General features: G+C 44.6%; 1 non-coding gene across 1 annotated transcript; it reads left to right on the top strand.

The window, feature by feature from the left end:
- Window positions 1-7,338: 7,338 nt before the first annotated feature.
- Window positions 7,339-7,442, top strand: LOC123572006 (U6 spliceosomal RNA). Its single transcript, XR_006696359.1, has one exon. It is a non-coding gene; the product is annotated as a U6 spliceosomal RNA (small nuclear RNA).
- Window positions 7,443-11,230: the final 3,788 nt, after the last annotated feature.

The raw sequence follows: 11,230 nt of genomic DNA, 5'->3' as shown, positions 1-11,230 counted from the left end.
CTGCCTCCTGGGTTCAAGAATTGCTTCAACAATTATGCTAAGGCAGCAATTCTGCCTTAGCCTCTCGTGTAACTGAGGCTAAGTAACAGGCACCCACCACCACACCTGGCTAATTTTTGTATTTTTAGTAGAGATGGGGTTTCACCATATTGGCCAGGCTGGTCTCAAACCCTGGACCTCAGGTGATCCACCCACCTCAGTCTCCAAAAGTGCTGGGATTATAGGCATGAGTCACTGCACTCGACCTGTAGTATTACTATTAAACATATCTATTAATGATATGACCCCAACAATATATAATTATTACTTTACCATTACCATTTCCTTAGGCCAATATAGCTTTGCTGTCACGTCTTTGTGTAGTTATTATATTACACATTACATTCTGTGTATTATTGGCTCACCTATACATTATATACATATTTTATATGATGCATGTTAAATCAGTTAAGAGAAGAAAGGAGAATGATTATACATTTAACCTGCCTGTCATAATTTCATTATTACTTTTACCTGTGCTTTTTTTAAAGTGTGGATTTGAATAATCATCTGTGTTGATTGCTTTCAGCCTGAAGAATTTCCTTTAGTATTTCATTAACACAGATCTGCTAACAATTTTTCACAACATTTGTCTATCTGGTAGTCTTTATGCTATCTTATTTTGGAAAAATACCTTGCTGGATATAGGACTTTTGGTAGACACTGTTTTGTTTTTTCCTTTTTCCTTTGAGCATTTTGAATATGTAATCCCACTACTTTCTGCCCTTCATTGTTTCTCTGGAGAAGCCATCTGTTAATCTTATTGGGATTTCCCTGTAAGTGATGACTTGTCTTTCTGTTGCTGCTTTTAGAATTTGATTCTCATCTTTTTTTTTTTTTTTTTTTTTTTTTTTTGGAGACCGAGTCTCGCTCTGTCACCGAGGCTGGAGTGCAGTGGTGCAATCTCGGCTCACTGCAAGCTCCGCCTCCTGGGTTCACACCACTCTCCCGCCTCAGCCCCTCGAGTAGCTGGGACTACAGGCGTGTGCCTCCACGCCTGGCTAATTTTTTGTATTTTTAATAGAGATGGGGTTTCACCGTGTTAACCAGGATGGTCTCGATCTCCTGACCTCGTGATCTGCCTGCCTTGGCCTCCCAAGGTGCTGGGATTACAGGCGTGAGCCACTGTGCCTGGCCTAGAATTTGATTCTTATCTTTGCATTTCAGCATTTTTACTATGATGTCTTCTGGCATTTATTTGTGTTTATCCTTTTTGGAGTTTGTTGAGTTTTTGGATGTGTAAGTTACTATTTTTAAATAAATTTGGAAGTTTTCAGTTATTATTTTTACAAATATATTTTTCTGCCTCTTTCTCTCCCCTCCCTCTGGTATTCCTGTTATGCACATACAGTCATGTGCTGCATAATGACATGTTGGCCAACAATGGACCACATAAATGATGGTGGTCTCATAAGATTATAATAGAGTTGAAAAATGTCTAGCATCCAGAGATATCACAGTCATTGTAATGTCATAGCACAATGAATTATTCACGTTCGTGCTGATGCTAGTGTATGCTGCACTGTTACACCTATAAATGTATAGCAATACAGGCGAGGTGCAGTGGCTCACGCCTGTAATCCCAGCGCTTTGGGAGGCCCAGCGCTGATGGAGGTGGCTCAAGAGGTCAGAAGTTCGAGACCAGACTGGCCAAGATGGTGAAACCCCGTCTCTACTAAAAATACAAAAAAAAAAAAAAAAATTAACTGGGCGCTGTGGCAGGTGCCTGTAATCCCAGCTACTCGAGAGGCTAAGGCAGGAGAATCGCTGGAACCTGGGAGGTGGAGGTTGCAGTGAACTGAGATCGTTCAACTGAGAACCTCCACTGCACTCTAGCCTGGGGAACAGAGCAAGACTCTGTCTCAAAAATAATAATAATAATAATATTTTAAAAAATTAGCTGGGCATGGTGGTGGGCGCCTGTAATCCCAGCTACTTGGAAGACTGAGGCAGGAGAATCACTTGAACCCAGGAAGTGAGCTGAGATCATGCCACTCCACCCCAGCCTGGGTGACAGAGCAAGACTCTTTCTCAAAAAAAAAACAACAACAACAAACAAATGGCCAGGCGCAGTGGCTCACGCCTGTAATCCCAACACTTTCGGAGGCCGAGGCGGGTGAATCACGAGGTCAGGAGATCAAGACCATCCTGGCTAACATGGTGAAACCCTGTCTTTACTAAAAATACAAAAAATTAGCCAGGTGTGGTGGCAGGTGCCTGTAGTCCCAGCTACTCGGGATGCTGAGGCAGGAGAATGGCAAGAACCAGGGAGGAGGAGCTTGCAGCAAGCCGAGATCGCGCCACTGCACTCCAGCTTGGGCAACAGAGCGAGACTCTGTCTCAAAAAAAAAAAAAAAATTATAGCAATACAATTATGTATAATTCATACTTGATAATAAATGACTATATTGCTAGCTTATTTATTTACCATACTATTCTTTTTATTGTTGTTTTAGAGTGTACTCCCACTTATTAAAAAAATTAATTGTAATACCAGCCTCAGGTAGGTCCTTCAGGAAGTATTTCAGAAGGCATTTTTTTTTTTTATCATAGGAGATGATAGCTCCATGCCTGTTATTGTCCCCGAAAACCTTCCAGTGAGAAAGTATGTGGAGATGGAAGAGAGTGATGTTGATGATCTTGATCCCATGTTGGCCCAAGCTAATTAGTGTGTTCGCGTCTTAGTTTTTTTGTTGTTGTTGTTGTTTTTTGAGACAGTCTCAAACCGTTGCCCAGGCTGGAGTGCAGTGGCGCAATCTCAGCTCACTACAACATCTGCCTCCGGGGTTCAAGCGATTCTCCTGTCTCAGCCTCCTGAATACCTGGGATTACAGGTGCCCATCACCACACCTGGCTAATTTTTTGTGTTTTTTTAGTAGAGACAGGGTTTCACTATGTTGGCCAGGCTGGTCTCAACCTCCTGACCTCGTGATCCACCCACCTTGGCCTCCCAAAGTGCTAGAATTACAGGCGTGAGCTGCCGTGCCTGGCCATGTCTTAGTTTTTGTTTGTTTGTTTTGAGATGGAGTCTCGTTCAGCTGCCCAGGCTGGAGTGCACTGGTGTTATCTTGGCTCACTGCAACCTCCACCCCCCGGGTTCCAGCAATTCTCCTGCCCCAGCCTCCTGAGTAGCTGAGACTACAGGTGCGCACCACCACACCCAGCTAATTTTTGTATTTTTAATAGAGACAGGGTTTCACCATGTTGGCCAGGATGGTCTCGATCTCTTGACCTCGCGATCCGCCCACCTCAGCCTCCGAAAGTGCTGGGATTATAGGCTTGAGCCACTGTTCCTGGCCCATGTCTTAATTTTTAACCAAAAAAAGTTTAAAAAGTAAAACAAAGAAAAATATAAAATTTTAAAAATAGGAAAAAACTTGTAGAATAAGGATATAAAGAAGGAAAATATTTTTATACAGTTGTATAATGTGTTTATGTTTTAACCTAAGTATTATTACAAAAAATTTAAACGTTTAAAAAATTAGTTTATAAAGTAAAAAAAGTGTAGTAGGCTAAGTTTATTATTGAAGAAAAGCAATTCTTAATAAATTAGTGAAGGCCTGGTGTGGTGGCTCACACCTGTAATATTAGCACTTTGGGAAGCTGAGGCAGGAGGATTGCTTGAGGCCAGTAGTTCAAGATCAGCCTGGGTGATATAGTGAGACATCATCTCTATTTATTAAAAAATACATAAATAAATAAATTTAGTGTAGCCTAAATTGTGTATGTTTATATAAGACATGCTTCTTTGCATGTCTTTAATTTTTATTGGAAACTGGACATTTTAGATAATACAGTATTTATTGTAGCAACTCTGAGTACTGGTCCCCTATGTTTCTCCCTCCGAGGTCTGGTTATCTTTATTTGCTTGTTTATGTGTCTAGTGACTGGCTGTGTTCTTTTAGTGAAGTCTGTTTCCCCTTCCACAGTCTAAGGTGCAGCACTGAGTATGCTCACAGTCAACTTGAGATGACAGTGATTTCCGGAAACCTTCTTCCCTTTTCCCTGATCACCCCCAGCTGTTAAACTCCTCTCATTGATGGCTAATTGCTCAGCTGTTTTGAATAATATTAAGGGCATAACCAAATTGCTCTACAAACTAATTCATGGAGAGTTTCTGAGATCAGTGTTTGACATTTGTTCTGATTCTGGAAGGGCTTCTTCCAGGTTTTTGTTTTGTTTTGTGTTTCAGATGGAGTCCCATTCCATGGCTCAGGCTGGAGTGCAGTGGTGCAATCTCAGCTCACTGCAACCTCTGCCTCCTGGGTTCAAGTGATTCTCCTGCCTCAACCTCCCGAGTAGCTGGGATTACAGGTGCGGGCCATCATGCCCAGCTAATTTTTGTATTTTTAGTAGAGATGGGGTTTCACCATGTTGGCCAGGCTGGCCTCGAACTCCTGACCTCAGGTGATCCACCCACCTTGGCCACCTGCAGAGATTACAGGTATGAGCCACTGTGCCTGGCCACTTCTTCCAGTACTATTCCCTAGTTCTCTCCTACAAACAATCAGATCTACAGTTTATCCTGTAACTTGAATTTCCTCCCAAATACCTTTCACCTGAATCTCCATCATGCTTGGGTGTGTCCTTAGATTTATATACATTTTTTCTTTTTTCTTTTTTTTTCTTGTTTGCATTTTTTTAGTCTTTACATTTAAATATGTCCAAATAGTTTTTAAAAAAATTAAAGTGGCCGGGCGCGGTGGCTCAAGCCTGTAATCCCAGCACTTTGGGAGGCCGAGACGGGCGGATCACAAGGTAAGGAGACCGAGACCATCCTGGCTAACACGGTGAAACCCCGTCTCTACTAAAAAATACAAAAAAAAAACCCTAGCCAGGCGAGGTGGCGGCGCCTGTAGTCCCAGCTACTCGGGAGGCTGAGGCAGGAGAATGGCGTAAACCCGCGAGGCAGAGCTTGCAGTGAGCTAAGATCCGGCCACTGCACTCCAGCCTGGGCGACAGAGCGAGACTCCGTCTCAAAAAAAAAAAAAAATTAAAGTTAGTCCTTTGGGAGGAGATGAGAATCTCTCTGTTTTACAGCCTGCTCCTCTCTTCAGGCAAAATATCTGAGCCAGGATTCTGGAGGTGGAGGTGGGGACAATAGCGAGTTTCTGAGTGACAGTCTTGCTTTGCAAGCTAAGCACAAGATGCAGCAGCCTGAGGTCCTCTTTGTTTTCCTCTCCTGGTGTGGAACCGCCATTTCACGAGCTTAAAGAGGTCTCAGTCCTCTCATCACACTTTGTCCAAGGTGGAACTTCCATTCTACAAGTGGGGGTTGGGTGGGGGAAAAAAAAACCCCTTAAGTATGTATGCCCAGGACTTAGTCTCAGCAACAGGTAGCTGGAGGGGACAGGATAAGAAATACATCCTTGCCTGGTGCGGTGGCTCACACCTATAATACCAACAGTTTCTCTTTTTTTTTTTTTTTTTTTTTTTTTGAGACAGTCTTGCTCTGTTGCCCAGGCTGGAGCGCAATGGCGCAATCTCAGCTCACTGCAACCTCCACCTCCTCGATTCAAGCAATTCTCCTGCCTCAGCTTCCCAAGTAGCTGGGATTACAGGCGCCCACCACCATGCCCAGCTAATTTTTGTATTTTTACTGGAGACAGGGTTTCGCCATGTTGGCCAGACTGGCCTCAGGTTATCTGCCCTCCTCGGCCTCCCAAAGTGTTGGGATTACAGGTGTGAGTGACCTCCCCGGCCTGTAACTCCGTGTAACACTGTGTTGCCCAGGAGTTCAGGACCAGCCTGGGCAACACAGTGAGACCCTGTCACGATAAAATAGTAAATAAAATAAAATAAATAAAATAAAATACATCCGATTCTCCTGGGAAGACAGCCCTCCACCTGGGAGCTGGTGGGAGAGGGAGCCCTGTGTTTTAGGATATAGCAGTCTGGAGTGGAGTCTGCACCTCACTGAGTTGAGATGGGAGAGGGAGGGAGTGATCTTGATTAAAATACCACAGACCCTTGCCTTTCTTAATGAGTTTTCACAGGTTGTCTTGAATAGATGTTTCTTCTTTTGCTGTTTGCCCTTAGGCTGATGATCACAGGCTTTAAATGGTTGGGGTTTGTTTTTGTTTTTTATATAATTTTTGCCAGGTACCTTGAGGAACAAGTCAGTGGAGCTCCTCATTCTTCATACCATAAGTCTATGTTACTCCAACGTATTTTAAAAATACTTTTAGGCTGGGCGTGGTGGCTCACGCCTGTAATCCCAGCACTTCGGGAGGCCGAGGCGGGCGGATCACTTGAGGTCGGGAGTTCGAGACCAGCCTGACCAACATGGAGAAATCCCCGTCTCTACTAAAAATACAAAAGTAGCTGGGTGTGGTGGAGCATGCCTGTAATCCCAGCTAGTCAGGAGGCTGAGGCAGGAGAACGGCTTGAAACCGGGAGGCGGAGGTTACGGTGAGCTGAGATTGTGCCACTGCACTCCAGTCTGGGCGACAAGAGTGAAACTCCATCTCAAAAAATAGATAAGTAAAAATAAAAAATAGTTTTATATTTAAAAATACAACCACAATATGATCCAGCAAACCCACTTCTGGATATACATCCAAAGGAAATAAAACCAGTATCTCAAAGAGGTATCTTCATTTTCATGTTTATTGCAGCATTTTCAAGATACAGAGTATCTTGACTATAGCAAAGATATATATGCTACATAGAGCATATAGCGGAGATATGTTTGACTGATGAATGGAGAAAGAAATGTGGTATATACAATGGAATATCATGCATGAACCTGAAGGATATTACACTAAGTGAAATAAGCCCGACATAGAAAGACAAATACTATATGCGTATATGTGGAATCTACAAAAGTCAATCTCAGAAGCAGAGAGTAGGCCAGTCGCAGTGGCTCACACTTATAATCCCAGCACTTTGGGAGGCCGAGGTGGGCGGATCATGAGGTCAGGAGTTTGAGACCAGCCTGACCAACACAGTGAAACCCTGTCTCTACTAAAAATACAAAAATTACCCGGGTGTGGTGGTGGGCGCCTGTAATCCCAGCTACTCAGGAGGCTGAGGCAGGAGAATCGCTTGAACCCGGGAGGCGGAGGTTATGGTGAGCCGAGATTGTGCCACCGCACTCCAGCCTGGGTGGACAGAGCTAGACTCCGTCTCAAAAAAAAAAAAGAAGCGGAGCGTAGAATGATGGTTGGTGGTCAGGGGCTGAAGCGTGGGGGAAATGGATGTTGGTCGAAGAGTACAAACTTTCAGTTGTAAGATGAACATGTTCAGGGAGCTAGTGTACAGCACAGTGACTATAGTTAATAATACTGCATTTTTTTTGTGCTCGCTTTGGCAACACATATACTGAAATTGGAAGTATACAGAGATTGACATGGCCGCAGAGCAAGGATGACATGCAAATTCATGAAACAGTCCAGCTTTTTTTTTTTTTTTTTTTTTTTTTTTTTGAGATGGAGTCTCGCTCTGTCGCCCAAGCTGGAGTGCAATGGCCGGATCTCAGCTCACTGCAAGCTCCGCCTCCCGGGTTCCCGCCATTCTCCTGCCTCAGCCTCCGGAGTAGCTGGGACTACAGGCGCCGCCACCACACCCGGCTAATTTTTTGTATTTTTAGTGGAGACGGGGTTTCAACGTGTTAGCCAGGATGGTCTCGATTTCCTGACCTCGTGATCCGCCCGCCTTGGCCTTCCAAGTTCTAGGATTACAAGCGTGAGCCACCGCCCCCGGCCCCACGCTTTTCTTTCTGAGGGAAAAAAACACTGTATTTTTAATTTGAAATTTGCTAAGATAATAGATCTTAATTGTCACCACTAACCCTCTACCACCCTAGTAAATAACTGTGTGAGGCGATAGATGTGTAATTTTTTTTTTTTTTTTTTTTTTTTTGAGACGGAGTCTTGCTCTGTCACCCAGGCTGGAGTACGATGGTGCAACCCTGGCTCACTGCAACCTCCGCCTCCCGGATTCAAGCAATTCTCCTGCCTCAGCCTCCTGAGTAGCTGGGACCACCGGGTTGTGCCACCACGCCTGGCTAATTTTTGTATTTTTAGTAGAGACAGAGTTTCACCATGTTGGTCAGACTGGTCTTGAACTCCTGACCTCGTGATCTGCACACCTCAGCCTCCCAAAGTGCTGGGATTACAGGTGTGAGCCACCGCACCTGGCCTTTTTTTTTTTTTTTTTTTTAAGACAAGGTCTTGCTCTGTTACCCAGGCTGGAATGCAGTGGCAAAATCATGGTTCACCCTTACCACAAACTCCCAGGCTCAAACAATCCTTCCACCTCAGCCTCTCAAGTAGCTAGGACTAACAGGTGCACCACCACACCCGGCTAAAGATGGGGTCTTGCTATGTTGCCCACGCTGGTCTTGAACTCCTGGCCTCAAGTGATCTTCCCATCTCAGCCAAAGTGCTGGGATTTCAGATATGAGCCACCATGCTCAGCCATGTTTCTTATAAATAAGTACATCTTTTACATAACCTCAATACAGTCAGGAAATTTACATTACTACTTGAATATATACAATTTTTATTTGTCAAGTTCAAGCTTCATCAATTGCTTTGCAGCAAAAGGATCTAGTTCAGGGTCATGTTTAGTTGTCACATGGTGTTAGGCACCTTTAGTCTGGTATAGTTCTTCAGTCTTTCTTTAGTGACCTTGACACTTTTGAATATTACAGGTCAGTTGCTTTGAAGAAGATCCCTCAACTTGGGATTGTTTAATGCTTCCTTAGAATTAAATTTAAGTTATGTATCTTTCACAGAAATATCACAAGTAATGTGTTCTTCTAATCACATTCTGTGCCAAGTGGTATACAGTTTTGATTTATCCTATTACCGATGCTGTTGGGAGCAGTTCCCCCAAAATCTGGCCGTAAACTGGCCCCAAAACTGGCCATAAACAAAATCTCTGCAGCACTGTAACATGTTCATATTGGCCCTCACGCCCAAGCTGGAAGGTTGTGGGTTTATGGGAATGAGGGCAAGGAATACCTGGCCCGCCCAGGGCAGAAAACCACTTAAAGGCATTCTTAAGTCACAAACAATAGCATGAGCAATCTGTGCCTTAGAGACATGCTCCTGCTGCAGTTAACTAGCCCAACCTATTCCTTTAATTCCGCCCATCTCTTCATTTCCCATAAGGGACACTTTTAGTTAATCGTATATCTATAGAAACAATGCTAATGACTGGTTTGCTGTTAATAAATATGTGGGTAAATCTCTGTTTGGGACTCTCAGCTCTGAAGGCTGTGAGACCCTTAATTTCCCATGTCACACCTCTATATTTCTGTGTGTGTGTGTCTTTAATTCCTCTAGCACTGCTGGGTTAGGGTCTCCCTTACCGAGCTGGTCTCGGCAAGTGGCATCCATCGTGGGGGGCTCAAATCCAGGTTAAAGGGTCGCCGGAGCAACGGTTGGAATGGAAAACTAGCTGGAGGACACGCAAGTACTCTTAAAGCAATCCCCGTGGTGAGTAAGAAGGGGAGCTCGGAAGCCTCAGGGTAACAGTGGGACAGGTGTGGGGTCTGGTTCATTCTCCCTTGGAACTTTTTCACACTGATGAGGAGGAAGAATGAGAGTATAGTGAAGTAACAGAAGAGGTTACAGAGCACGTTTATTTCGCTTCAGCTAAAGCTAAAGTGGCAAAGGAAGGAGAGGTTCATCCCTACCCTTCTGCACCCCCTCATTATTATTTTGAAGAAAAAGACCCTCCCGATCTTTCTTTTCCAGAGGACACTGGGCAAAAAGTAGTTGCCCCAGTGACTGTTCGAGCAGTGCCTCAAGTGACCACTCTTAGTTCTATCCAGGCAGGAATTCACAAACTAGACGAGAGGGTGATTTAGAGGCTTGGCAGTTCCCTGTTAGAATACACCCCCTAGATCAACAGGGAAATATTATAGCTACATTTGAGCCTTTTCCTTTTAAATTGAAAGGACACAAAGATAGATGTGTACCCGCCCCCCACCCGCTACACCCTTGTTCTGCTCTCTAATCTTTGCACATACCAGAGATTTCGTAAGTTCTGTGAGTACCTGGTTTTCTGCACGTACCAGAGATTTTGTTTTGCACATACCAGAGATTTTGTAAGTTCTGAGGCAAGGTCACAAGACGTGTTTAAGTAAGATAAACTCTTGCTGCCATAAACCTGCTCTCCCGCCTCAAAGTTTGAACCAAAATATCAGAAATGGCGGGAACCAATCATAGTTAGCCAAATCGCCTTGTTCAAACACTAGCCAATCATATATCTGATTTGTATAATAACTCTATGCCCACTTTTCTTAGACTATATAACACTGCTCGGAGCTCAGTGGGGGAGCTCTCCTGCCCGTCTCGTTTCACGAGCGAGGGAGAATTCCAGGTTCGAACCTGTAATAAAGATCCTTGCTGCTTAGCTTTGACTCTGGACTCTGGTGGTCTTCTTCGGGGAATAAACGGTCTGGGCATAACAAATGGGGGCTCGTCCGGGATTTCCCCCAAGCCCACCAGACCCCCAAGTCAACGGATCTTAATCTGTAGGTAAGCCGGCTTTGTCACTGTCTCTGTCTTTGTCTCTGTCTGTCTCCCTGAAATTTCGCGAAATCCGTAATCTGTAATCTGTATTGGTCTGTTTTATAAGTGGCACGGTCTTGGCGGACGCGCTAAAAGACAGCCACTCGGGACTGGTGGGAGACGTCCCCCAGTGCCCATCTGGGGGCCTCCATCCTTGGTTGCCCCATCTGACTCAGGTCGGAAGTCCGACACGCGCTCACGAAGGCTCATCGTTTCTCACTGTCTGTCCGTTATTGTTAAGTGTTAAGTGTAAGTCCAAAACGAAACATAAAACCTTTTCTTCCCCTTCCAGGACCGGACCTGTCGGATACTCCCCTCTGCTTCACACTCATTTTCGTCCCTCCTTCTCTTTGCAGGAGCAGTCCAAAGATGGGCAACAACCAGAGCACACCGCTCTCACTCCTTGTTACCAATTTTAAGGATGTGAAGGCTCGGGGGCGTAACTTAAGCGTAGAACTAAAGAAGGGAAAGCTAGTTACTTTCTGCAGTTCGGAGTGGCCCTCTTTCGGCATAGGGTGGCCCTCCGAAGGAACTTTCTGTCTCTCTATTATTACTAAGGTAAAAACTAAGATTTTCCTGCCAGGGCAGTCAGGACATCCTGATCAAATTCCTTATATTCTAGTGTGGCAAAATCTTGTGGAAGACCCACCGCCCTGGATAACTCC

The sequence above is a fragment of the Macaca fascicularis genome, chromosome 2, assembly GCF_037993035.2.
Source record: "Macaca fascicularis isolate 582-1 chromosome 2, T2T-MFA8v1.1".
Lineage (NCBI taxonomy): Eukaryota > Metazoa > Chordata > Mammalia > Primates > Cercopithecidae > Macaca > Macaca fascicularis.
Note: the sequence above shows the minus strand (reverse complement) of the source record. Positions and strands in the feature narration are given on the sequence as shown.